Below are 25,490 nucleotides of genomic sequence, written 5' to 3'. Positions count from 1 at the left end.
ACTACGTCTTAATAGCGTTATCAGTTGTTACTACTACCCTCTCCACATTAATGGAACAAGAGCTGAATGCATGCAGAGTTGAGTAAAGGAAGAGCAAACTGTTCCTCCAGTGAGAGGCCGCTTTGTCATGGGAAGGTAACAAATGACAATAAGGGACAGCTTAAATCCTTGGTGTCAGAGCTTCTGTTGCCACAAAGAGGAGTGAAAGTGCACAATCTTGGTGCATTTTGTAGATACAATGACACCTAGGAGCTGCTATGACTCTAGGACATGTTACTAAAATTATTTGCTTTTAGTTTGGGGGGAAAGATTTTAACAAAACCAATGCTTTGTTCATAGAACCGTTTAATTTGAAACTTATTAAATAGTATAAAACTGATATAATTTTTCTTGAGACCATTGAAAATAGTTTTCAATTTTGCTGCCTGCCTGACTCTTTTGCCTGCCCTTGGGAATCTTCCTTCTATGGGGTTGCCTTGCTCAGCCTTGATAAGAGGGCCTTGTATCTTGTTTTGTCCAGTTTGGCTGTCATCTCTTTAAAACTTGATCTGTTCTAAAGAAGAGAAGGAGGATGACTGGATCTGGGGGAGAGATGAGGTTGTGGGGAGCTGGCAGGATTGGATGGAGGGGAAACTGTAGTTGAGATGCATTGTATGAAATAAGAATACATAATAATAAAATATTGCGTGCGTGTGCGCGCACACACACACACACACAAATGCACATCAGCCTCTTCAGTCCAATGGTTACTTGGACTCTTGTGTAATTATATATAATATTATAAGAAATTAATAATACAAAATTCAAGGAACTGGGAGGCTTCTCAGTTAGGAGAGGGTTTGCCTCGCATGTTTGAAAGACTGGATCCCCAGCACAGCACAACTCAAGCATGATGGCACACTTCCACTTCAGAAATCCTAGAACTCGCGTGGCAGAGGCAGGGGTATCATAAGCTCAAGGGCATCCACAGTGATATGGAGAACTCAAGGCTCACCTGGACTACATGAGACTGCCTCAAAACCACACGAAGAGTGATAAAAATACATCTGAAACGCTTCAAGCACTCAACTCAAGCAATCAGAACTGCAGAGAAAGAACAAAAGTCAACAGGGGAGCCATCAAATGTGCTGTGTTAGAAATGTTCATAACGGTATTAGCACCTTAGATTCTAATTAAAAATGGCATGACAGTAAAAAGGAGTTTGTCAGGAAGAGGAGGCAGGTAACACGGGTGGTAGAGATAGGAGACAGGAATGGCAACAGCAGTAACAGTGTACTCCGTCCCTGTAACAAACTGTCAACAGACACTTCAAAAAGGATGATTTATTGTTTGATAATTTCATACATGCATGAGATCCATTTTGATTAGATATCCATCTATTCCATCCCCTGGAACTCTACTTCCCTCTTCCCTGCCATTTCCTCCTGATTCCCTGTATTTCTTTTTTAACTCACTAAGTCCATTCATGTTGTCAGTGTTGCTCCTGAGCAGTTCCGAGTATTTCTCTGTTTTTTTTCCTTGGGCCCATCAATCAGAGTCTGTTTAGAGGTGATGGCACAGGAGAGGACCTGGGAGGGCAGGCTGGGTAGGAGAGGGAGATCCTGTCTAAAGACCACACTGGTCTAAGTGGGAGTGACTGAGGCAAGATGCAGTGGGAATAGCAGCCTCGCCACAAAGGTGTAGCTTCCAAAAGAAAAAGTCATGCATCTGAGGAGAAGGCAGATGAGGAGAGGCTACAGTGATATTCATGAGAAGCAATAAGACAAGGAGAGGACTCCAACTCGCCTGTGGAGATGGGAGGAGACCCTGTGGCCTGTATGTAGGCATATCAGGAGCTGAGATAACCCTGTGGACCCATGGAAGCAGGAGGCCTGAAACACGAAGGCAAGAATTCCAGGTTGCTTTCTCTTGCTTTTCTGAACACCATGAACAACGTAGGAGATTTGGTTTAGCTCATAGGCTACAGACCATCAAGGGAAGTCAGGGCAGGAACTGAAGCAGAGACCATGAAGGAAAGCTGACTTGCTCAACTATTTCCTCATCTAGTCCAGCTGCCTAGAGATAGCACCTCCCACAGTGGGCTTTAGCCCTTCCACATGAAACATCAATTGAGAAAATACTCAAGAGATATATATGCCCCCACATATCTCTTTGAAGTTTGAAGGGGATAGTCCCTCAGTTGAGCCTCCCTTTTTGTAAGTGACTACAGTTCAAACCAAGTAGATATAAACTGACCATCAGTTGGACATTCAGGAAATGGCAGGAATCTCTACCTCCAGCCCCATGATGCTGGGTAGTATCTCTAAGGAAAGCTTGGGATGGTGATTATAGGTCAATTTGCTGAGTATTTCAACATAGAGTTGTACAAATACCCTGTGTGAGGTTTGAAGGAGGCTATGAACTGTCACATAGAAGCCCGTACTGAACCAACTTTTCCTTTACCTCAGTGGCACAACTCAATCAATATCAACGTGTTTGCTGTCAAAACAGACCATGGTTTCTCCACAGATAATGTCTGATATTTCTGTGCAAAACAATTTCTCAACCAGGTCCTTCAAGAAAGACAGTTTATTCAGAGTTTGAGTTCTCTAGGGTCAATTGTCCCCCTGGGGTGGAGCCAACTATCTCTCTGGGGTCAGTGTTCTCTTGTCAGAAAACATTTAAAGTTTAGAATATATAAAAAAAAAACAAAATATTGAAATTGTACACACTGCTAAAGTGGCCATGAACCTGAGGCAGGTCATAGAACAAGGGAAAAACTTACTAGTATTATTCTGCCAAAGGAGCATAGCAATAAAATGACTCCTAATAAATGACTCCTAATAACTCATGCTATACCCATAGAGCAGAGCATCTCTCAGCCCACATCAGAACAGAGTCTCCTTATAGCATACAGGAATTGACACACAGCACCACAACTGACAATGTGCAGAGAGCGAGAGACTTTGGAACACTAAGTCTTAGATGGGATGTTTCCAGCAAACATCTCCACTCAAGCTCAGGGGTCCAAGTGGAAGAGGAGGCAGAAAAATTATGAGACCCAGAAGGAAGCTGGGGATGACTCTAAGGAAACAACATACTGTAGATGCAGTAGGGCTAATGCACATATGGACCCACAGAGACTGTGACAGCACAAATAAGATATGCAAGGTTCAAACCAATAAAACCCCAGTACTGGGACAGATAAGTAGACACAAAGTAGACCCCTGGCCAAGGCGGTATTTACAGTTCTTATCTTCTAGGAAGGGGAAAAACAGTTTCCTCCAATGGAGTGTCACTGGGTATATCAGCTACAGTCCAGGGTAGGCCCCATGCTCAGGAGTTGGCTAATACAAAACTCAATTTTGAATATGTGTAGGGGTTAGGGCTTAAGTGTCATTTTTATTTGTTTTGGGTATTTTTTTTTCTTACTGGTTTTATTATTTACAGTCTTTGAGAGAAGGAAAAGGGGAGAGAGGGACAGAAGGAGGGAGAGAGGGAGGGAGAGAGCAAGGGAGGGAGGGAGGGAGGGAGGGAGGGAGGGAGGGAGGGAGAGAACATGAAATTGTGTTGGTAGGGAGGTAGGCAGGATCTTAAAACAGAGCTAGGGGAAGTGAACACATGATCGAAATGAATGAAAAAAATGTTAAAAGAACTGAAGTGGATAAGTTGAAGCCATATAAAATATATGTAAATACATGATCATATTTCATTACATGCTAGTCTGAACTTCTCAAGAATAAGGAAAAATATTAAACTGGGAACAGAATTGTCAAATATCTAAGATGGCTAATTTTTCTGTTTATTCATTTGCCAAAAAAGTCAATGTTTTTTAAACATTCTATGACTGCATAACCTCAATTTCTATCAGTTCAGGATTTTATTAATTCAACGTTACAATCTAAAATCCTATGCCAACTCATACTTATAGAAGGCATAGTGTTATTGAGTCTAAGAGATCATAAAGTATTCAGTAGTGTTTCTCTTCCTCTCAGTCAGAGAGTAGTGGCAGTGGATGCACTTTTCTCTTGCTGTATACAAGACCACCACCATGTGGTTTATTGCTGAGAATTGTCTTGTTGGAGAGTATTAACAAGCATTAAATCAAAAAGTACTAACAATGATAATTCTCTTTTGGAAATAGAGTAGTTCTGCTACATGTGCAAATGCAAAATGTTCTGTTTTTACAGATAATGTAGCTTTCCTCTGAAAGCCAAGGATTCTAGGTTTTGCCTGTGACAAGGACGCTATGTCACATCCCCTACATCTGACTTTAATACTCAGATTATCCCTGGTGTCACCATACAGACACAAACTCAGTTTACCTCCCATCCTACAGTGCAGTGCACAGAAGACCGGGAAGGGCAACTCTTCTCTGCTAGAATTTCAGCCTCGTGGGGCAACTGTCTGAAGACCACTGTGGCAAAGGTGAAGGATATAATAAAGGTGAAGGAAAGATGTTATCTGTGTGAAAACAAGAGACTCACTAGAGACATCTCTCATGGCCACGGAGGATAAGTAGGTCCGGGAATGAACACTGAAGGAAAAGTAGACCTGTGTTTATAATGTAAAAGAAAGACGTCAGAAAGAAAGAACAGACATAAGAAATGTATATGAGACTTCTGCATCAATGTGATTGTTATCTAATCTGCAAATGTCTTAATATTTCAGAATACATGTGTCGTGTGGGTGGGGCTGCGATATCTATATGTGTGTATGCATGCATAGATGGAGGATAGAAACAAAGATATATAGATTATTAAGTGATATATAGATAGATGATAGGTAGGGGATAGATGAGTTATACATAGGTGGATGATGGACATATAAATAGATGATACATAGATGATACGTGATAGTGATAATGGATGGATAGATGCAGGTAGATGATGATAGTGATGGATGGAGAGATGTAGGTCCATGATCATAGATAGTGAAAGGCATAGATATATGAATAGATATGTGATGGATAGATAGATAATCAATAGATGATAGATAATACAGGTAGATAGATGATACATACATAGATAGATAAATAGATAGATGATAGATTGAGAGATAGATTAGATAAATGATAGATGACAGATAGATAGAGATAGATAATATAAGTAGTTAGATGATAGATTAAGAGATATAAGATAGATAGATAGATAGATAGATAGATAGATAGATAGATAGATAGATAGATAATATAGGTACAAAGAGAGAAAGAGAGAGAGGGAGGAGAGAGAGAGACCTGGATGATACATAGATGAAGAGATAGATTGTAGTACAGGTAGACAGAAAGATAGATAATACACAGGTAGGTGATAGGTAGATGATATATGGATAGGTAAATAGATGACAGACAGGTAGGTGATGGGAAGATATATAGCTTGTCTCTACCTGTGCTCTGGGACCTAACACTCACCTGTTGTGAGAAGCTTGTTGTTCATTCCTGAACTTAATTTTCTGTGAACCTACAGTAAGAAATAAGGAGTTGGCTTAAGACAGTCCTGTAACTATAAACACCTGTGGCATTACTGTGTCCAGCCCAGGGCTAAAAGGGAGAGGGAGGTAAAAGAGAAGGGATGAGAAGGAAGAAGGCAATAGAAAAAAATCCACAGGATCCCTAGGGGAGGTTTTACATGTTTACTCAACCCCAATATTGTTAATTAAGTGCTGCTATGCGAGTGCGCGAGCCAGGGGCACTGAGCAGCAGTTGTTGGCACTCTGCTTGTCTGTCTGCTTGAAGTTCCCTCTTCTGTAGGGTTTGGTCCTTCCACAGGGGCCCCATCCGCTGGCAGCAGGGTGGGGTCCAGCTTCTCAGAGGTGCTGTGTGCTTTAAGCTGCCCCGTTGCCAGATGAATCCTGCATGCTGTTCACGGGAGGACAGAGGAGTGTCTGTTCTCAAGCACAGTTTATAAATATTCTTTCAAAATTTTGCAACATGTTCAAAGGCATTTTTAATATTGCTTTAATTTAATTCTGGCAAGGACAAATGTGTCTGCAAAAGTTTCCCCTAAATCCGCATTCGTAGCTTCTTACAAACAAGGGGTGGGGACGGATAAGAATGCCAGCGATGCCTTTCATATTCTAAGAAGAGACCAGACACAGATTTAGAAAGTCATGCTAAGGACACAGAAACTCACAGGTCCTGCACAATGAGGTCAAAGGCTGCAACCGCATGAGCGATGCAATTGAACGAGCCAAAAGACATCAGTTTCTTGACTGTCTTACCCCCAGCCTCCACCTGTCCGCTGATGGAAGCCAGAGTCTCTCCTAAGTGTTTCCAGGCTGTCCCGAAGTGAGGCTGTGGCTTCCCTACACAATGTCCAGCCCCTCTTTCCACTCTTGGGGCCCTAGGGAGCCCGACAGCCCCGAGAGACTACCTTGTAAGAGTGGATAGACTGTGGGAGATCACAGGAGGAGACTAGGGTCCTGAGAATAGGCCATGCCCTCTGATCTTGTCACACCCTGTCCACTAGCACCTGCCTACTCCTGCCTGCCCTGACACATCTCCTGCAGACTCTAGTGGCCAGAGATCCTCGAGCTCAATGGCTGGCTCCTCACATCCCTGTGCTGAAGCTCCTGGACTACAGTGTTCCCATCAGTCCTCTTCTGTGCAGCCTCTTCCCCAGGCACCAGCACCCACCATTTAACTATTCTACAGACCCTCAGGCTGTCCCCAAAGAGAACCTAAGGCAGCAGGACCAGGAATATATACTAAGCCTGCATAGGTTCTTCCCAGAGCAGTGGAACCACAGGGGACTATGGAGTGATCACCCCCTTAGGGTCTCCATCACTTAGAGGTAGGATCCTAATTTACTTCTCTTTGAAGAGAAAAGAGTGAACATTCCTTACCCTTAGGCCTCACACCTCCCATAATTCCTGCAGAGGGTTCCTGTCTGTATACTCTCCTGGGAGACATTTTGAAGCCAGGCTAATGGGAGTGGCAGGGGGGGGGGGGTAGAATTTGAGGAAATTCTTTCCTAAACACCATCCTTATTTATTTGCAAGTTTATCTCTCTTCCTGAGACTCTGGGAGCCTCAACAGTGCTCAACATCCCTCCTCCAGGCAGTGGTATCTCAGGAGAAAGAAAGGTCACATGCTTACAAGAACCACAAAGAAAAATCAGAGTGAAGACTCAAAAATGTGATATATACGGTGCCATAGTGCTCAGTAGGAGAGCCCATTGCCAACATGTGTAAGGCCCTGGGTTCAAGCCCCAACATAGGCAAAAATATATAAATTATACATGTGAATTACCAAATAACTAAGTAGTTAATTATATTTTCATGGACAGAAATTTATGCATGCCTTCTGGCTATTTTCTTTTCCTTGTGACACTGGCTATGCCAGGCAGGTTCATTAAAATCCTCAGGTCAGCAGAGTGGCTGAACAGCTATGAATTAAATTGCTGATTCACTGAAGTTCACACAAGCCCCCTCCTCTTCCCATATAGACAGAGGGCTGGTCCTTGCCCAAGGACTTCCATAGAAGGCAGTAGCAGAGGCATGAATGTCATTACAATGCGATGGAACAGGTGCCTCATGCCAAGCTAACCGGGAAGCTAAGTCTAAGGTGTAACTCAGGGGAAATTACAGTGTTGTTCTCAGCATGCTTTGAGCTTCAGTGACCTTTAACACCTGCCTTCCCGACATGGGGACATGATGAAAACGAACCTTAATATTTAGGGTCCTCAAACACCACTGAAATTCTCAGCAAGATACAGGTGAATGTGTATGTAATATGTATGTGTACATTTGTGTGCGAGTATGCACACAGATATAAACATCTGTGTAGGTGCATGTATGTGTGAGCGTGTGTAAATGTCACTTGTGTGTGAAGGGATGTTTCCTGACTGTGTTTGGGATGCAGAGTCTCCCCACCATAGCGACTCACTTCTGTTTCTGATGAATCAACAGTTCTGAGATGTCACTTTGCTGCCTTGAGCTCTACCATTCTTGTTTAATGCCCACAAAGGGGGTGGGGGGGCGCTTAGAACAAACTGGAGTTGTGTGAAGTGCCTGACTGTGCTGGGATTCCTCCAGACCCTTCTATAGCTTCCAGTGGTAGAGACAGACTATGACAAAGAAGGCTGCGGTTAAACAGCTTCCAAGCAAACTACTTCACTGTCCGAGGCCCAGCCTTGGCTCTCTCATTCGTAATTAAGCAATAATCCCCCCAAACACACTTATTACCAGCAGTTAATGACGACTTTGTTGGTTAACAGCTCGGCCTGGAGCTGAGGACTGTTAACACTCTGTCAAGCTTCCCGTTATGAGGGCTAAGGTTTTATTCAAACACACTTGCACCACAGCTGGAGAGCTGCATGGGCACCGGGCATCCCCAGTGGCTAATGACCCGCCTTTTTCCACTGCATGGAGCAGAGAGTGAGAGCATTCCATCGTGTTTATATAACAGCTGTTAACGGCTGCTGCCTGGTGCCACTCCGATGGGGACATGGTGTGACACGGGTTCAACTGCTTCCTCCCTTGTGTCAAAGACGTTATTTGTTGCTTTTTGCTTGTTGGTTGCTGCCAGCATTTCAGCCCTGGGTATTTGACCTTTAAAATAGGAGGCATCGAGAAGTAAAAGACATACGAGCAGAGTCTGTCTGCCTGTGTATGCAATAGCTGCTTGCCTCCTTCAGCCAGGACAGCCCAGTAACAAATGAAAAGAGAAGCCCTGGGCACGTCCATATTCATCTCCTGTCACCATTTGCTCAAAGAGACATCTATAAAGGAATTAAAGAGACAGCAGAGTCCTTCCTCCACATAGGACTCCCATGCTTCCTTTTTTATCCCTTTTGGGAGTCTCAGATTAGTGCTGGCTCTGCCGAGTTTCCACCCATTCATATAAAGGAACACCACTCCTAATCCAGGTTGTGGACCTTCCATGTTCTAGCCCAGAATTGGGCTTTGTTGTGGAAGGGACTGTCAGACTCCATTTTCATACCAGTGCAGCTCCTACCTAGGACTTGTCTGTTCTGGGTTTCTGGACAGATGTGGAGTGGATACTAACTTATGGTCACTCAGAGCGCTGTGCAGTTGGCCTGTACCTTTTGCCCACAAGCCTGGAGGCCATTGAAGGACCCTGCCAACTTCTTTCAGGCAAATGTGGCTGCCCATTGTGCACTTTGTACATGGACTCAGAACAAGTTCTGGGAGCCCTCGGGCGGCCAGACCTATCGGCCCTGAGTGCTCCACCCTAGGATTCATCACCCTGTGAATTGAGAAGCATTCATTACAGTCATTAAAGGTCATGGCTTATTTACAAAGCCAAATCTAAGCAAGCTTCAGAGTCAGCACCTCTCTCTCTGGAACATTACCACATGGCTGCCGTAATCCTTACAACATTACAACAGGTTCTTCTACAGTGATGTCACTATTTCACCCTTGTCAGGTGAAGGCAGGCAAGCGAACACTTGCAAGAGAGGGTTCTTGGGGCTGAACTGCAGGAGTTCTGTCTACAGAGCCATTGCCTCTGCTCTGTTCTAAAAGATCCTTTACATAGCTACCCTAGCCCTGAATTTGCCAGACTTTGCACCAGGGACTCTATTGTACCAGAATATGAAATGCTTTCTGGTGGGACCTGGTGTTATAGAAGATGGGTGACAGGGGTATAGCTGCATGGGAGGGGTCTGTGTCTTCCCAAGGAGAAGGGAGCTGGTGATAAATATCTTTGCACTCTAGCATTCTCTCACTCATGCCCTTTACCCCACTTCCCGTTTCCAGCTATATGTATTGTTAAGGTTTGTGTAGGCTCAGGTCAGGGAGTGGCACTATTAGAAGGTGTGGCCCTGTTGGAGTAGGTGTGTCACTATGGGTGTGGGCTTTAAGACCCTTAACCTAGCTGCCTGGAAGCCAGCATTCTTCTGCTAGCAGCCTTGAGATGAAAATGTAGAACTCTCAGCTCCTCCTGCACCATGCCTGCCTGAATGGTGCCATGTTCCTGCCTTGCTGATAATGGACTGAACCTCTGAACCTGTCAGCCAGCCGCAATTAAATGTTGTCCTTATAAGAGTGGCCTTGGTCATGGTGTCTGTCATAGAAATGGAAACCCTAAGACATGTATGTCCTTCTTTTGAACCACACCCCAGAAACCCACTGTGTTAGTGTGGGTCCTGTTGCCTGCAAGGGGCACTTTCTAGATATGACTCCTTACAAAGAGCCTGTCTAATAATTGAGGGGCTTTGCAATTTCATGGACCTTGTACCTTAGTGATCAGTGGTCACCCCAGTCCTAAGAATTGGTTTCAGGGCTGGAAATGTGACTTAGTAAAGTGCTTCCTGTGCAATCATGAGCTATCCCCCCACCCCACCCCCCATCCAGACCCTCACCCCCACCCCGACAGACACAGTAGGACATGGCAGCATATGCTTGTAACACAGTGTAGTGGCTATTCCTGGTTGCCAACTTGACTATATCTGGAATGAACTACAATCCAGAATTGGAGAGCTCACCTGTGATCTGGATGTTGAGGCAGGAAGAGACAAGTTTCTGACCTGGATCTTGGCATGGAGATCTTGAGGTATAGTGGCCATGAAAAGCTTAGGCCCAGGCAAGATATTACATGCCTTTAATCCCAGAAGACTGAAGGAGGATCTCTGAGTTCAAGGTCAGCCTGGGACAAAGCAAGTTCCAGATCCACGCATGGTGGTACGAGCCTTTAACCTGGGCCACACTTTCTGTTGGAGATCTACATAAAGACATTGGAAGATAGGAGGCCCTCTCTTCTTTGCCTGCTTGCACTTACTTGCCAGCACATCTGTTGGAATCTACTTCTTTTGGATTCCAGTGTATACAGAAGACCGGCTGAAAGAAGTAGCCTTGTGGGACTGAGAAACTACTAGATTCTTGAACTTCCCATCCACAGCTACCCATTATTGGGCTAGTTGGACTGCAGTCTGTAAGTCTTCACAACAAATTCCCTCAATATAAAGAGGCATTCCATAAATTCTGAGACTCTAGAGAACCCTGGCTTATACACCCAGCCTAGAAACAAGTCGATTCTTAATGCTCATTTGACTGAGCTTCTGGTGTAGTGAAAGATCCCGTTTCAAGAAACAAGGGTGCAGAGAGAGAGAGAGAGGAAGAATGCTTAACATCAACCGTAAACCTCAGGCTTACACACACACACACACACACACACACACACACACACACTACCCACCCACCCCCATCACACAATGATTTATAAATAATTTGTTTTGCTCTTTCTGTGTCTTACAAGTTCATTCTCCAATGTCACAACCAAAGAAAGAGACTCCTCTGCCCACTGACAGCCCCCATGAGGACTCACCTGTTCCCCCATGGTATTCAGAGGTGCTCAATGACCATGTGTCCTTCATGTTGACAACTCTGGTTGAGTTACTCTCCACTAGCCTTTCTGCAATGGGGAGAGGGGAGGGGAAATGGTCATGTTGGCTCACAGTTTCAGACATACATTTCAGCCCACGGCTGTGTGACCACATCACTTTGGCCAATGGGCGATGGAATGTCACAGTGGGATGTGTGGCAGAGCAAAGCTGCACAGTTGTAGCATCCAGGAGGCAGAGAGAGAGAGAGAGAGAGAGAGAGAGAGAGAGAGAGAGAGAGAGAGAGAGACAGGAGGAGGCCAGGCTCCTAATGTGCCCTTGAAGGCCATCTGCCCAGTGTACCTACATTCCCCTGCTAGGCCCTGCTTCCCAGATCACAACAGTTTGACGGTCATGATTTTAAGATGGGGAGACATAACATTCGAGCCATGGTGTCCTCTGTGCTCTGTGGAGAACACTTTCTTTCATTTTGATGCAGTTGAGACAGAAGGGACCTTTTGCCCTGTGAAAGGTTCCTTCCTTCTCCTGTCAGACTCTTTTTAACCCTAAGAAACTTCTTCATTTCCCAAAGCATGTCAGCCTGATGGTCTTCCACCGATTCTCCTTTCCTAATGTGAGGCCCTATGAGTTCGTGATCATTTGTTTTTACCACCTATGTAGGTATTTCCATGATGACCATTCAGTGATCTCTGAGGGGCACCCACAGCATACCATCCCTGCTGTGTGCCACAGTGTCACTCACATGGAAGAACCTTGAGCTTCCCTGTAGGTTTTCTTCTAAGACTCTAGCTTTCCTCTGGACCACTGTGTCTATTCACTGTGGCACCATTCTTCACTCAGATAACAACAAAAGTTTCGAGCCCCTTTGATCCTGTCCCCTTTGCTCGTCACACACAGTGAAGCACCACACTTGACTAATGTCGCCTCTGCCACATCTCTCGTGCTCTCTATACTTTAATGAAATCCCCTCACTGCTCCCTGTCATGTGGCAGCCTCAGGAAGACTGTGTGAGCTCAACATGCTCACACCTTCATTCTATCTAGATCCTTCATGACACTTACAGGTTCCATGACCGTGCTCGATGGCATGACAAGGTTCACCTTTAAGCCACAATCTTAATTCTGTCACACCTGATACTTGTCCTGTATTTCCTCGAACTGTTTCAATGCATCCAGAAGTGATTGCTGGAGATATTAGAAGCTTTGTACAGTAGTAGATGCTCCCTCAGCACAGTAGCAGGTGCTCCCTTTGGAAGGTTGCACTATCGGTAGAAAACTAGGAACTCACAATTCCAGTAAAATGTAATCAATCATATGTGTTGAAAGTGTGAAGAGAAACTGAGATGCTAAGGAACCATAAACTATGACTGACAAGATGTCTTCCTCTGGTGGGAAACTTAGCAAAAATATCTTTTTTAAAAGCTCCTTGGTTATGACCTGGAAGATAAGGATGAGTGGGCAAAGAGGAAGTGGGAGACTGGCCCCCAAGAAAGGAAGACATGAGCCAGTCATGAGAAAGAGGGTCTCTCATTGAGACTCTGGGAATAAGATCTCAAATCTCATGAGAGATATCTTCACCCCCAAGAAGAAGTTGAACAGTACTCTGGGATGGCATCATCCATAGGCGTCATCTACCCAATTTAGGATTTGGTCATCACCCCCAAAATCATTCATCAAATCCCCATTCTGTGTTTTATCTCGTAGAGCCAACAAGTTTCTCCAGGAACAGCATAGTCAGACTTGAAACTTCTGAAGATCTCACCAAGACTCCAGAGACAGGTCAGTTGGCTGAATGCTTGCCATGCCATGAATTCAATCTCTAATGCCCATGCAGGCCAGCAGTTGACTTTACTTAGACACCAGCTTCTAAAACAGTGTACAGAGCGCTCTCTCTCTCTCTCTCTCTCTCTCCCTCTCTCTCTCTCTCTCCCCCTCTCCCTCTGTCTCTCTCTGCCTCTTTCTCTGTCTCTCTCTGTCTCTCTCTGTCTCTCTCTCTCTCTCTCTCTCTCTCCCTCTCTCTCTCTCTCTCTCTCTCTCACACACACACACACACACACACACACACCAGATCAACCAATCAACCAACCAACCAACCACGGAGTTCATAAAGATCAGGGGAGATACGTAGAGAAACAACAAACTTGAACCACTGCTGTTTCCCACCGATTTCCTTCTTGAATTTAGTGCCATGTGATAGAAATTAAAGCCAGCTGTTCGAAAGAATCATGTTCTGACCTCTTTAAAAGACCAGATATCTAGAATACGGATGAACTTGACTGAGACTGTGGATGCCAGACATGCGCTGTGTGGTCATATGTGATTGGCATCCTGTAAAGACAAGCAGTCTTGTACAGAAAGGGTGTCACACAGGACTTGTGATATGAGTCATGTCAAACTTGCCCCTAGAGGTGATGCATTTTCTTATGTTACCGAACTATTGTTTAAATAGGTTTCAAAGACATTTTAAAGTTCTTAGCAAATTTAAGGCTTGTGACTAAGTAAAATTTCTCATCTTGTTGACATCAGGACACATCAGGTTTAATCGGATCTCAGTAAGATAGCCACGGGACAGGAAGCTAAATGAGAGAACACATGGAAACTTGTGATCCACATCTGCCACTCCACTTTCCCTACAGCCAAGTGGTCTGTGGCTTAGCTGATCTCTGCAACTCTTCTCTCATTAAACTCTTCTTAGAAAGGAAAGCAAACCAGCACAGACAGGCAAATGGTATCTCTTATTTTTAAAAGAAAGAAATTCAAGGGGCTGGGGAGATGAACAAGCAGTTAGGAGTACCTGCTGCTCTTCCCAGAGGACCAAGGTTCTAGTCCCAGCACACACATGGTAGCTCACAAGCCTCTGTAATGCCAGCTTCAGGTGACTAGATGCCCTTTTCTGACCTCATCAGGTACCAAACACACACACACACACACACACACACACACACACACACATTGGCAAAACACCCATACACATAAAATAAAAATAAGTAATCTTACAAAAGAAAACAATTCCATCCTAAAACATAATTTCTTTAGAAAAAAATATGGCTTTTCTTACCATGTATTTTAAGATCTAGTTCATGATGAGTGTTGTCTCTTTCAGTTGCTCAGTTTGTTTCCAGTGTGAAGAAACAAAATGGAAACATGGGCCCTGAGCTTCTGGAGACAGTGCATGGATTCTGAGATGTGAACAAGTGTCTGTACGGTCCAGTAGCAAGGGCTGGATAAAGCTTTGTGGATAGATGATGTTTGATGACCCCTATCCTGAGGCACAAGAACTTGCTCATCTCTATCCTGTTTACCATTCTGTAAATCATTGCCTAATATGGATGAGCATCTTAACATCCAACCAAGCGGCATCAACCCTTCTTCCACAGCATAGATGCAAAGTCAGGGATATGAAGAATGAGGAGCGGACTCCTTTTGGTAGGATAGTTGTATAGTGTGGTAAAATCAGTGTATGAAACATACTGCCCAGGAGTACAGCCCATCAAGCTAAAGTGCTCCTTGCACTGCTTAGAGACATCTGTAGACCCACATTGTGGGCAAATCCAAAGAGCAGAAGCCATAGCACCCCCCCCCCTTGTTATTGGAATTTAACTCCAAATCATTATTTGTGTGTGTGTGTGTGTGTAGTGATTTGAAATACAGATACTTGATAATTCATGATTTACAAATTGATATTAAGTGTGTGTTCATGTGTGTGTGCGTGTGTGTGTGTGTGTATCGCATGCACACATGCACACATGGAGGATTACTATATCTATGACATTATTAAAACCTCATTATTCTCTTTTGTCTCCAATGTGGAGCTGTTCATTTTTCCATCAGTTCAACCTTCCAAATCAAAGGTGAGCCCATGAGTTGTGAACCCGTTTATATCACATTTCCAAGCCTTTCCTCCCCTTGATTTTGTGCTCATTTATCCAGCCCCAATAGATTCATGCCTGTGCATAATCAAACCGTTGCATCAAACACAGAGGGAGTCTGCAGTGGGCAGAATATATCAATTAAAAAGTGTGAGGTAGGAGCTACAAAGGCTTTCATCTGCCCGCGTGTCCCTGAGCTAGATTAGAGTAGCTGGAAGCAGGTTGGGTAGTCATCACATAGCCTGGGGAAAGTTTGTAGGCAACATTCATTTGCTCAGCCAGCACACGCGAAAGACCAGCTCGTTCCTGTGTTCCCGGTCATAACAAACACCTGCTTAAAGCTGAGACAAATTGCTAGGCTGGAGAGTGTTGAAAAGAACCAGGCAAAAAAATCACAGCAGGTAAACAACTGCACCCGCAGCCCAGTAACCAAGGCCTTTGGTCTACAGCTGCTTGATGGAGATTGGGTCCAGCTGGGCCCTGTTCTTAGAAAATTCTAAGAGTGTTTGACCTTTCCTGTCAATCACACTGAGATGTGTCAGGTCCAATTCAGACCCAGGTATCAGATCCAGAATTGCCTTGGGACTAGCACATTGGCTTGCTCCATGAGGCTCTCCTCTGCTCTGGGCTCATGCCTAGAAGTGTCTAGACAGTACTTACAGCTCTAGGGTCAATGAAAGTATGAAATTCCGCAAGGGACCTGCCCAGCGTAAGTCTTGGCATGGTGGTGTAGAAGTGTTTACCTTGCAAAAATGCTTCTTAAGGGACTAGAATCTACACGCCTGTACAACTGGGTCCAGAACCGCTCAAACATTTGGACCTGCTGTGAGGAAGGTATAGTGAAGTTCAGAAAAGGCATAAACAGACTGTAAGGAAAGCAGACTTTTATTCAAGCTTGGGGCCAAGAGACAGCTCAGTCAGTACAGAATCACTTTGCAAGCACTAGGACTTCATTTCTATTTCAGAAGACCATATAAAAGTGCCGGATGTCGTGGCCTGTGCACATGTGATGCCAGCACTGGAGAGCTGTACACTGGTGGATCACAGGGCTCACTGGCCAGTCAGCATCATTTGGCTGACAAGATCCAGGCCAAGGAATGACACCTGAGGTTGTCCCCTGGTCCCCACAGGCATGAACACATGTACACACTGAAAATAAATAAATAAATTCAGACTCTGATAGGATGAAGGAAATGAAGGAGGAGGTGTAGATGACTCCAGAGGGTGGTAATGTATGAGGGGCTTCTGAAAGAGGGGCCCAGGGTGTGTGGCTTGTCACTCTCTCCTCTGCAGACCAAACTTTGTCTCTTGTCTGGCCACTGTGAAGACATGGGAGGATGACCAGTAAGCCATGTGCCTGTCTTTACCTCCAGGAGATGTGAGTTTGGCTGGTGCATTTAGGCAGTGCTCTAGAGAGAAGACACCAGGACACAGTGACTGATATCTATACCTGCTATTGGTGTTTATAACTTATATACATATATGTCCTATATCTGAGATACCAACACAAATGTGATTATGCACACATATGAATAAATCTACACACACACAGACATAGACACACCGACACAAACACACACATGCCCACACCCACACCCCGGCACACACACACACACTTGCACGTGCACACACAGTTGTGCACACAGGCATGTAAGTAAATACAACTTGCAGGTTCTATTTTATACTTCTAATGGCACCCTAGTTAGCATGCTTGTGCCTGGAAAAGATTAATTCTCTGTCTCTAAGCGGTCATTAATTTCCTCTAGTTCCTTCTCCAGGGGTGGGGCCCTCTGAGAGTCACCCCGTCATCACTGGCATGCAGTGTTGTCATTTTTCAGGTCTTTGGGTGAGCATGCTGCTAAGATTTCTCTGGCAATTATTTTCTTTCTAACCCTTCTTCTGAGCCATCTCCTGAGCTGTATGCATAAGGCTTGTGTTGAAAATGTATCAGTTGGGGGTCCCTACAGTGTTGTTCTCTGCAGTTAATCAGTTGGTCTGCATATGTTTCAGAATGAATGTTCTTTGGAGAGGGGTGAGAGCTTCACTTACTGGGAAGGTAAGGATGCCTATTAGAATTCAGTTAGAATTTACATTGGTTGTGTCACGAAAGTGATTGCAATAAGCTCTCCTCTAAGATCAGTGACGTCACTAGCCATTGGCTCGGATGGTCATGACAAGCATGGGGTCAATGACCTCACTAGCCATAGGTAGATGGCTCAGATCGTAATAGCAGGCATGGTTTCTCTCCTGTTAAGAGGATGCTATGTCCAGTGAGATAGCTGTTGATGGCTACCAAGATATGAGTATCCTATCTTGCTGTAATGGTCATTGCTGTGGTTCAAAGGTATCCCAAGCAGGTTAGGACTATCATTGCTTCTCTCCCTTGGCAGATTTTGTAGTTCCTTCTGATACAATAAGAACTATTCCTCAGGGAAGAGGCTACTAGGTCAGACCCAGTTCAATTTCTTCAAGTCCTGTGTGGGAAGTGTGTGCTGTCTTCAGCATTAAGGACTTACTTTCAAGTTCTGGGATTTAGTCGAGGACAATAACAATATTTTATGTTAGTTTGGGAGTCAGACTCCTCTGACCAACAGCTCAAAACAAGGTTTCTCATGAGTTTCCTGGGATTTTTGTTCAAAGCTATTTGTATTTGCATGAACATTATCACCAGAAGGGATATATATATATATATATATATATATATATATATATATAATTATATATTATGTATATTATATGTATTGTATTATATGTAAAATGTAATTTGGGATAAATATAAAATAGAAAGACTCCCTACGTGGTTTTCAAACATTTAGTGTTATTTATCCCTACTCCCTACCTCTCTTCTCTACCATCCATCCCCCTTCCTAGTTCCAGCCACAGTCGCAGGTTTTCCTGTATCCTGCAAGTTCCCTTCTAGAATCCCCCTTTTACTTTCATGGTGGCTACAGTTACTATCGCTCATACACTCCTATCTGAAGATTTTGAGCTAGGAACCACAAAACAGAGAGGGGGCGTCTTTCTGTGCCAGAGTTACCTCACTCAATATAACATTTCCAAGTTCCATCCATTGACCTGAAAATTGTGTTGATGTTCCAAATTTTCATGGAGTCACTTTCATACCCAGTCCATAAGAAATTTAAATTCTATGGACATGTACATATGTGCACATGAGCTTTACCCTCCTTTGGACAAATACCAAGGTGGCAGGATCACATGACATATCTTCAGTTGAAAAAGCATGCCAAACTCCCCTCCTTAATGACTGTATAGCATCAGTAAGTGTCTCTCTAGTGCCACATCCTCTGCATGGAGTTATGGGACCAGATTTATGGTTTTGTAATATGTGTGCAGTGCATTCCTCTTGGCCTAGCTCACGATGTCCCAGTGGCTCATGACGCTGATGGTCTTTTCCATAATGCTCCAGTGGCACAGGCCACTGATGGTCTTTCTATAATCCCATGTGACTTCTGTGCATCGTTTTTTAGTGATGTTGTCAGTGGATCTATCTTGTGTAAGAAGTTTGGAGCTTTATGGCCAATCTCACCATGATGGTTGGTAGGTCTTCTTGAGGGAAGGATATAGGGCCTCCCGTTTACTTTCCGCCTATTCCTGTGAGGTGAAGATTAAAGATGGGTGCTACCTGGAAGTCTACAGAAGAGACAATGTGAGGATATTTCTCAACTCTGTTTCTGGAGGGGAGGTGAAAGGTTATAAAAAATAAAATCAGAAGTAGATTTACTAAGGAAAAATTTAAAAAAGTGATTTGATGGAACTTTAGAATAACAGACTTGGATTCAAAATCAATTTGCATGAATATTCTGCAAAAAAGTATATTCTTCTGGGATAAAAGAGGCCCACATTAAAAACTTATTCTCTTGGCAGAACTTTTATGTAATTAGTTGAATAAATTAAAAAGAGCATCTAAGGGTCCCACATAACCTAGGCTAGCCTCAGACCTACTTATATAGTTCTAGGATGTCTTTTTACCACAGACCTTCCTGCCTCTACTTCCTGAGTGCTGTGGTGATGGATATGTGTCCCATGCAGTGCAGGGACCAAACCCCGAGCTCTGTGTACCATAGGCAAACACTCCACCAACTAAACTCCATTCCTGTCTTCATCCAATATGTTACAATGAGTGCTATGTATCATGACATTGGTAACAATGTTTCAGCTATCTAAGATGTAACAAACATTTCCAGATTCCAGAGCCTTGATTACAGCTCCATAGACTGATTAGCTCTAGCTGACTGACAGTTGTCTGGTTTTGACAAGTACAGCTCAAGGGCTGGATTTCATGTGCTTTGTATCCCGCATGCTAGTCTAGACATGTTTTTATGCCAGGAATAATGTGATCCAACGAAGAACAACAGGAAATGCCCATAGTTCTTTGTGGCTCAGAATTGCCACAACATAAGCCCCATATTTTGTTGGCCAAATCAAATAACAGAGTAGCCTGACCCAAAGAGAGACAAATGGGTCCTACTCTCCAGGCCCCCCAGTTAGTGATAATATGTTTGACTGACAAGATGCTCTGAGAGGTTCAGGCTTTGGAGATGTATGGAAAGGCAAGTCAACTGTCTGCTGCTTGAGGGAAAGAGATGCCAAGTGTTGAGGACACAGCTTGTGCCTAGTCTCCCCACTGTGCCCATCCTTTGCCTGCAAATGAAACCTGGGTGTGGTTACATGGTAATAGGTTGTTAACCTGTCCATTGATGTATCTTCCACTGATTGCTACAATGTAAAGAAGCATTGTACAAAACAATGATCTCTCTACAGAGCTATTCAACACAATGCTTACTACCTCAGCTACTTCCTTAAATACTAGATTGTCTCTCATTTTGCTGTCTGGGGTGACTATTATACAAGGAGTCTGACACAGCAGCGTTAACCATGCACAGGTCAAGAGCAATTTCTTCCTTGAGAGAGCATGTAGTAAGTACATCTTTAGTTGATCTTCTGATATTTCCAATTCAGTATGCTTTTGGTGGGGAAAAAGAAAACACACATACTTTCTCATGAATGTGAAGAATAGATATGGACCCAAGGACAGATCCAAAAATCAATGGTGAAATGGGGGAAGCTGTCACTGGAATCACAGCAGCTGTCCTCATCTTATCTTTGCCTGGGCACACCAGTTGCTCTCAATTTTGAGCAAGGCTTTGACTCTATGGCTACATTTCTATGTTTAAATTAGGCTCTGCTTTGTATTGTGGGCTATTAAGAGACAGTGACCAAATCTTGAAACCAAAGACAGTATCAGATTTCTTTAGTAAGAATCTCAGGAGAATCACTGACTGGTGGCTCTAATAAACACTGCCTTGAAAGCAGCCTTGCCTCTCACATACTGTGGCTCTCCTCCACTGTGGAGCGGATCATCCATTGTCAGATGCATAAAATAGAATCAGGAATGCAACCTCGCTGCAACCCATGGTAATGTGTTATTTCAAACTTATGAACCCAAATGAGGGCTTATTTTCTCCAAATTGAAATTTATAGTTTCATTTCAGAGCACTAACTTGAATATTGACGGAGCTTAGGCGTGCGGTTATAAAACAGGCAATGGAAAATGCAGCGGGCGGGGACAGGCAGGAAGGAGTGATTATGGAAATGTGTGCCCTATGTAAAAATTGGATCTTGAAGCCTTTACCAATTGCTAAAAGCTCAGAACTGCCATGGGGCTTGCAGCAACAGTGCTGGGGCTGCAAGCGTTTTATTTGCTTTTCCACCATGTGGCTTTAACTAAAAGAAGAAAAAGAAATAAAGCCATTGGTCACTGTCCATCACATCTTCTAAGAGAGAGACAGAGAGCTTTGAAATTCCATTGGCCTCTATGGGATCAGAGTTTTGAGTGAAGGCTTAGCTTGCCACACTGGCACAAATGTTAAGCCATTTGATTTGTTGGCCTTTCCAGTTCAAGTTGAATTCACTAACAAACATTAAGGGTCAGGTCTTGCTAATGAGTCCAAAGTAGAGATACCACAACACCTTCTCATTGGGCCAAGTTGAACAGGCCTGCTGGGGAAGTCCTTACTCTTCATTTTTCCATACAGAAAACATGTAGACTATCACAAGGAGCTCTTTTTGGGAAGCCTCAGGCAACACAGATATAAAGGGAGAATGTAGCAATGCAATGATAGGTTAGGGCTCTGGGGAATAGATGCTACTCACATGTATGACCATATCTATTGTCATATGTAGGACCAAGGAACTGACTGACACAGGGTGCAGGAAGAGTATCCGGGCCAAATGGCCTAATGCTCCTAACCCCAGGCCACTGGTGGAGCAAGACAAACACCTGCCAGTCTCCAAGCATGGCTGCTGCTGGAAACAAGGACTGATTTCCAAAATCCCAGTAGGTTTCCAAGTCTGTCCCAAGTGACCAGGGCCAAGAGTCTTTCCAGAATGTATGAAGGATGGCAGTGCAGTCAGGATATTAGGTTACTGTTCCTAATTAGAGCCTATAGCCCCCTGTTCTGGCCTACCTGCTGGGACAACAAAAACTAACTTCCTCAGTAACAATTGGCCAGAGCTACAGGAACTTGTCAATGTAATAATGAACAGCTTTTGCTTAAGATCTTGGCCCAATGAAACAAAAATTAGACCAACAAATGCTTGTTAAAAGTCTAAGCTATTTGGCTGTCCTGATGGATAATGTCGGGGAGTCTGTAGACACAGTAGCCACCCTGAGAGGATCCCATGCACCCATCCCTCCCTTGTGGCCCACAGTCAGTGCAGTCCCCTGTTCCTTACATCAGTTCAGGTTCTGTGTGTTTCTGTGAACCAAGTCTTAAGTACAAGTCAGTGCTGAAGACCAGGTTTGCTTAGGCCTTTTCTGCTCACAGCTCCTTTTAAATGACAATGTTTTCACATGACCTGAATATCTAGGTATATAAAATAGACAAATCAAATATTTCCTGGAAATAAATCATAAATTTATTTTTAAAAATTCTTAATAATAATAATTGAAATTTATTAAAATGAAAACAAATACACACATTGATGGGAATCATGCATCTGTTTATGTTTACTTAAAGAATTAAATCCTAGCTGAATATTGATACACTTGGACATGGGGGATCATTAATGTTTCTCAGAGTTTATTGATATTTCTATTACTTCACTCCTGAGAAGCCCTAATTGTAAATAGGAAGCACAGAGTGACAGAAGTTTGTTTAGGACCATGTTAGAAATTGTTAGAGAATCTACCCTAATCCTAACCAAACCCTTTAATGGTTTTCTTTTTCACTTTTCCTATTCATGAAACTCAAGTCAAGCAATTCAAATAGAAGCCTTTGAAATCAAACATAATACAATTGAAAGCTAGACTGGATGGTCCTTCCTTCTGTCTCAGCTCCAAACTTTGTCCCTGTAACTCCTTCCATGGGTATTTTGTTCCCCATTCTAAGAAGGAATGAAGTATCCACACTTTGGTCTTCCTTCTTCTTGAGTTTCATGTGTTTTGCAAATTGTATCTTGAGTATTCTAATTATATATACTATATTATACACTATATACTATATGCCATATATACTATACTATTAAATATATTACATATTACATGTACTATACAATATATATTTATATTTTTAAAGATTTTTTTCAAGTTTACTGAATTTGTATTTGTGTGAATGTGTGCAAAAGCAATTAAAGAAAAAGAGACCATGTAATTGAGACAGGAAAATGGTTGGAGGGGTTGGAGGAGATAAAAGAAAGGAAGAAATTGTATAATTATATTTTCACTTCAGAAAATAAAAAAAGTAAAAGTTCACTTAAATTTAAAAGAAATAGAAAAAAAAAAGAAAGTTGGACTGAGTTAACACATGTTTAAAAATGATAGTAGAAAAATTCTCAGTCTTTGTGTTTCTGTGAGAGCAGGGATGTGTCTGTGTGTACAATAGAGACACTGTCTCACAGAACATGCAGGTATCTGGAATCTAAGCTAAAATGTTCCAGGCAGAGTTCTTTGGTATTGTGTAGTATGACAGCGCTCACAGTCCCAAATGTGCATGTTGTATGGTCAGAACCACAACCGCAATGAAGCCATTCAACGCGACATGAACGAGCTAAGCAGAAACACCTTAGATTCATTAAGTGTTTTATTTTTAATTAATTTTTGGTCATTTAATAATTAGAGTACACAAAAGTGTGATGGATTGTATATGCTTGGCCCAGGGAGTGGCACTATTAGGAGGTATGACCCTGTTGGCGTAGGTGGTGTCACCGTGGGCATGGGCTTTAAGATCCTTTTCCTCGATTCCCGAAAATCGGTCTTCCACTAGCAGCCTTGCCTGCACCATGCCTGCCTAGATGCAGCCATGCTCCCACCTTGATGATAATGGGCTGAAATTCTGAACCTGTAGGGCAGCCTCAAATAGGTGTTGTCCTTTATAAGACTTAGTAATGGTGTCTGTTCACAGCTGTAAAACCCTAACTAAGACAAAGAGTAAGCTTTTACTCTTGCCAAGTTTCTATTACCCTCATGTTCGGTGGCAGAAGGCCATGCCGCGCAGATTGGGAAGTGTCTTAGTGTTTTATTGCTGTGAAGAGACACCATGACCAAGGCAGCTCTTATAAAATAAAACAACTAATTTAGGCTGGATTAGAGTTTCAGAGGTTTATTCCATTAACATCATGATGGCAGCATACAGGCAGACTTAGTGCTGGAGGAGAGAGTTCTACATCTTGATCTGCAGGCAGCCATGAGGAGATGAGCATTTGCACTGGGAGGAGCCTGAGCATAGGAGACCTCAAAGCCCACCCCCACAGTAACACACTTCCTCCAATAAAGTCCCACCTCCTAATAGTGCCACTCACTATTGCCAAGTATTCAAACACATGACTCTATTAGGGCCAAACCTATTCAAACAACCACAAGAGGCTTGCAGTATACCGCACTCCCTATGGTACAGTGGTGGCATTCACTGAAGTGTGACCAGATACACAACCAGCAAGTGTGGCCCGGCGTGACTCATGAAGCTTACAGCAAGGTATGGCTCCCCTGTGGCTGACTATACACCTGATGAGTGGATTCACATAGACACCAGCTACACACCGTCTTGTGTGTTCTCCCACCTCTGTTTATATACACTTTTGGATATGGACTGAACATATACTCAACCCCAAAACTCATTTTGAAGTCCTAAACTCCAAATTATGTTGATGTTTGGAAGTGGTCAGGACAAGAGGATAGACCACTCTTGAGTAAGATTAGTAAGCTTAAAAAACTAGCTCCAGAGAGCACTCCAGACCCTTTCATCACCCGAGAACAGAGAGGAGATGTAGAGCATTGGTGAGCCCTGCTTGGCTTCGGTTTGGGCCTTGAGGACAAACCCAAGCCTGGCTCCATTTTTGAGACCTGTCATTCACTTGAAAATGACTCAGCATGACCTACCAACCTGAATGAGACTGCCTTGCCTAGCTACTGCTGGTGTATCAATTTCTTACAGACCCCATGAGATCACCCCGCACCCCTCATCATCTGACACCATCCCATAGTCATCTCACCCAATAGCCCTATCCCTACCTCCTTGCTTTCTCTATGTATGCAAGTGCCTAGTTTAATAAAGTGAGTTCCTGCTTTGATAAGACTCCTGGCCTGGGTGTGGCAGAGGTGTGTTTGTTTTGGGCCCTCAGCACCATTCCTCTAAACCCAGGAGAGACTCGGCTGGACCAGGTTCTCTCCTCTTGCCTGGACCTGCCAGCAGAGAGGCAACAGAGCATCGCCATCACCATAGGCTGACTGAATCAGATACACGGTGGCTGTGGATCTCAGTCCCAGAATGATGGGGAATACATTTCTGTGACTTTTCAGCTACCTAAGATGAAAATCTGTTGTAGCTCCCTTCAGGGATTGACTAGGATGTTAGCCAAGTATTCCAGTCAGCCCCCTTCTTCACCTTCTTTGAGATCTGTTATTCTTTTACGTTGTTTACATTTCTCAAGTATTAAGATCATCTTGGAGAATTATAAGTGTGACATGAGATGAAGCTCCCTATAAAAGATAAAGTAAAATAATCACCATTTTGAATTGCTTAAAAATAATATCTTATACAAAATTATGAGCTTATATAGTAAAATATAATGCATAGCAATATAAATTCATATTATACAATTGACACTTTAAATTTAGTACATTCATCTGTAATATGTGTAAAATAGATAGTACACACACATACACACACACACACACACACACACACACACACTCACATAGACCTGGGTTCAATTCCCAGTAACCGCATGGTGGCTCATAACTCTCTGTAATGGGATTCAATTCCATCTTCTGGTGTGCATGAGAACAAAGCACTCGCATATATTGCAATTGTATATGTAGA

At 43.4% G+C, this 25,490-nt stretch overlaps 1 long non-coding RNA gene across 1 annotated transcript in view; it reads left to right on the top strand.

Annotated features, from left to right (window-relative positions):
- The window catches only part of Gm40999, a 56,262-nt gene extending 43,056 nt beyond the window's left edge, over positions 1 to 13,206 (top strand). The window contains exon 3 of the long non-coding RNA XR_873661.1: positions 12,986 to 13,206. This is a non-coding gene — a long non-coding RNA (predicted gene, 40999). The remainder of the gene's footprint in view (positions 1 to 12,985) is intronic.
- The last annotated feature ends 12,284 nt before the right edge of the window (positions 13,207 to 25,490 follow it).

The sequence above is a fragment of the Mus musculus genome, chromosome 13 (genome assembly GCF_000001635.26).
Source record: "Mus musculus strain C57BL/6J chromosome 13, GRCm38.p6 C57BL/6J".
Classification (NCBI taxonomy): Eukaryota; Metazoa; Chordata; class Mammalia; order Rodentia; family Muridae; genus Mus; species Mus musculus.
This window is presented reverse-complemented; position numbering and strand designations above follow the sequence as displayed.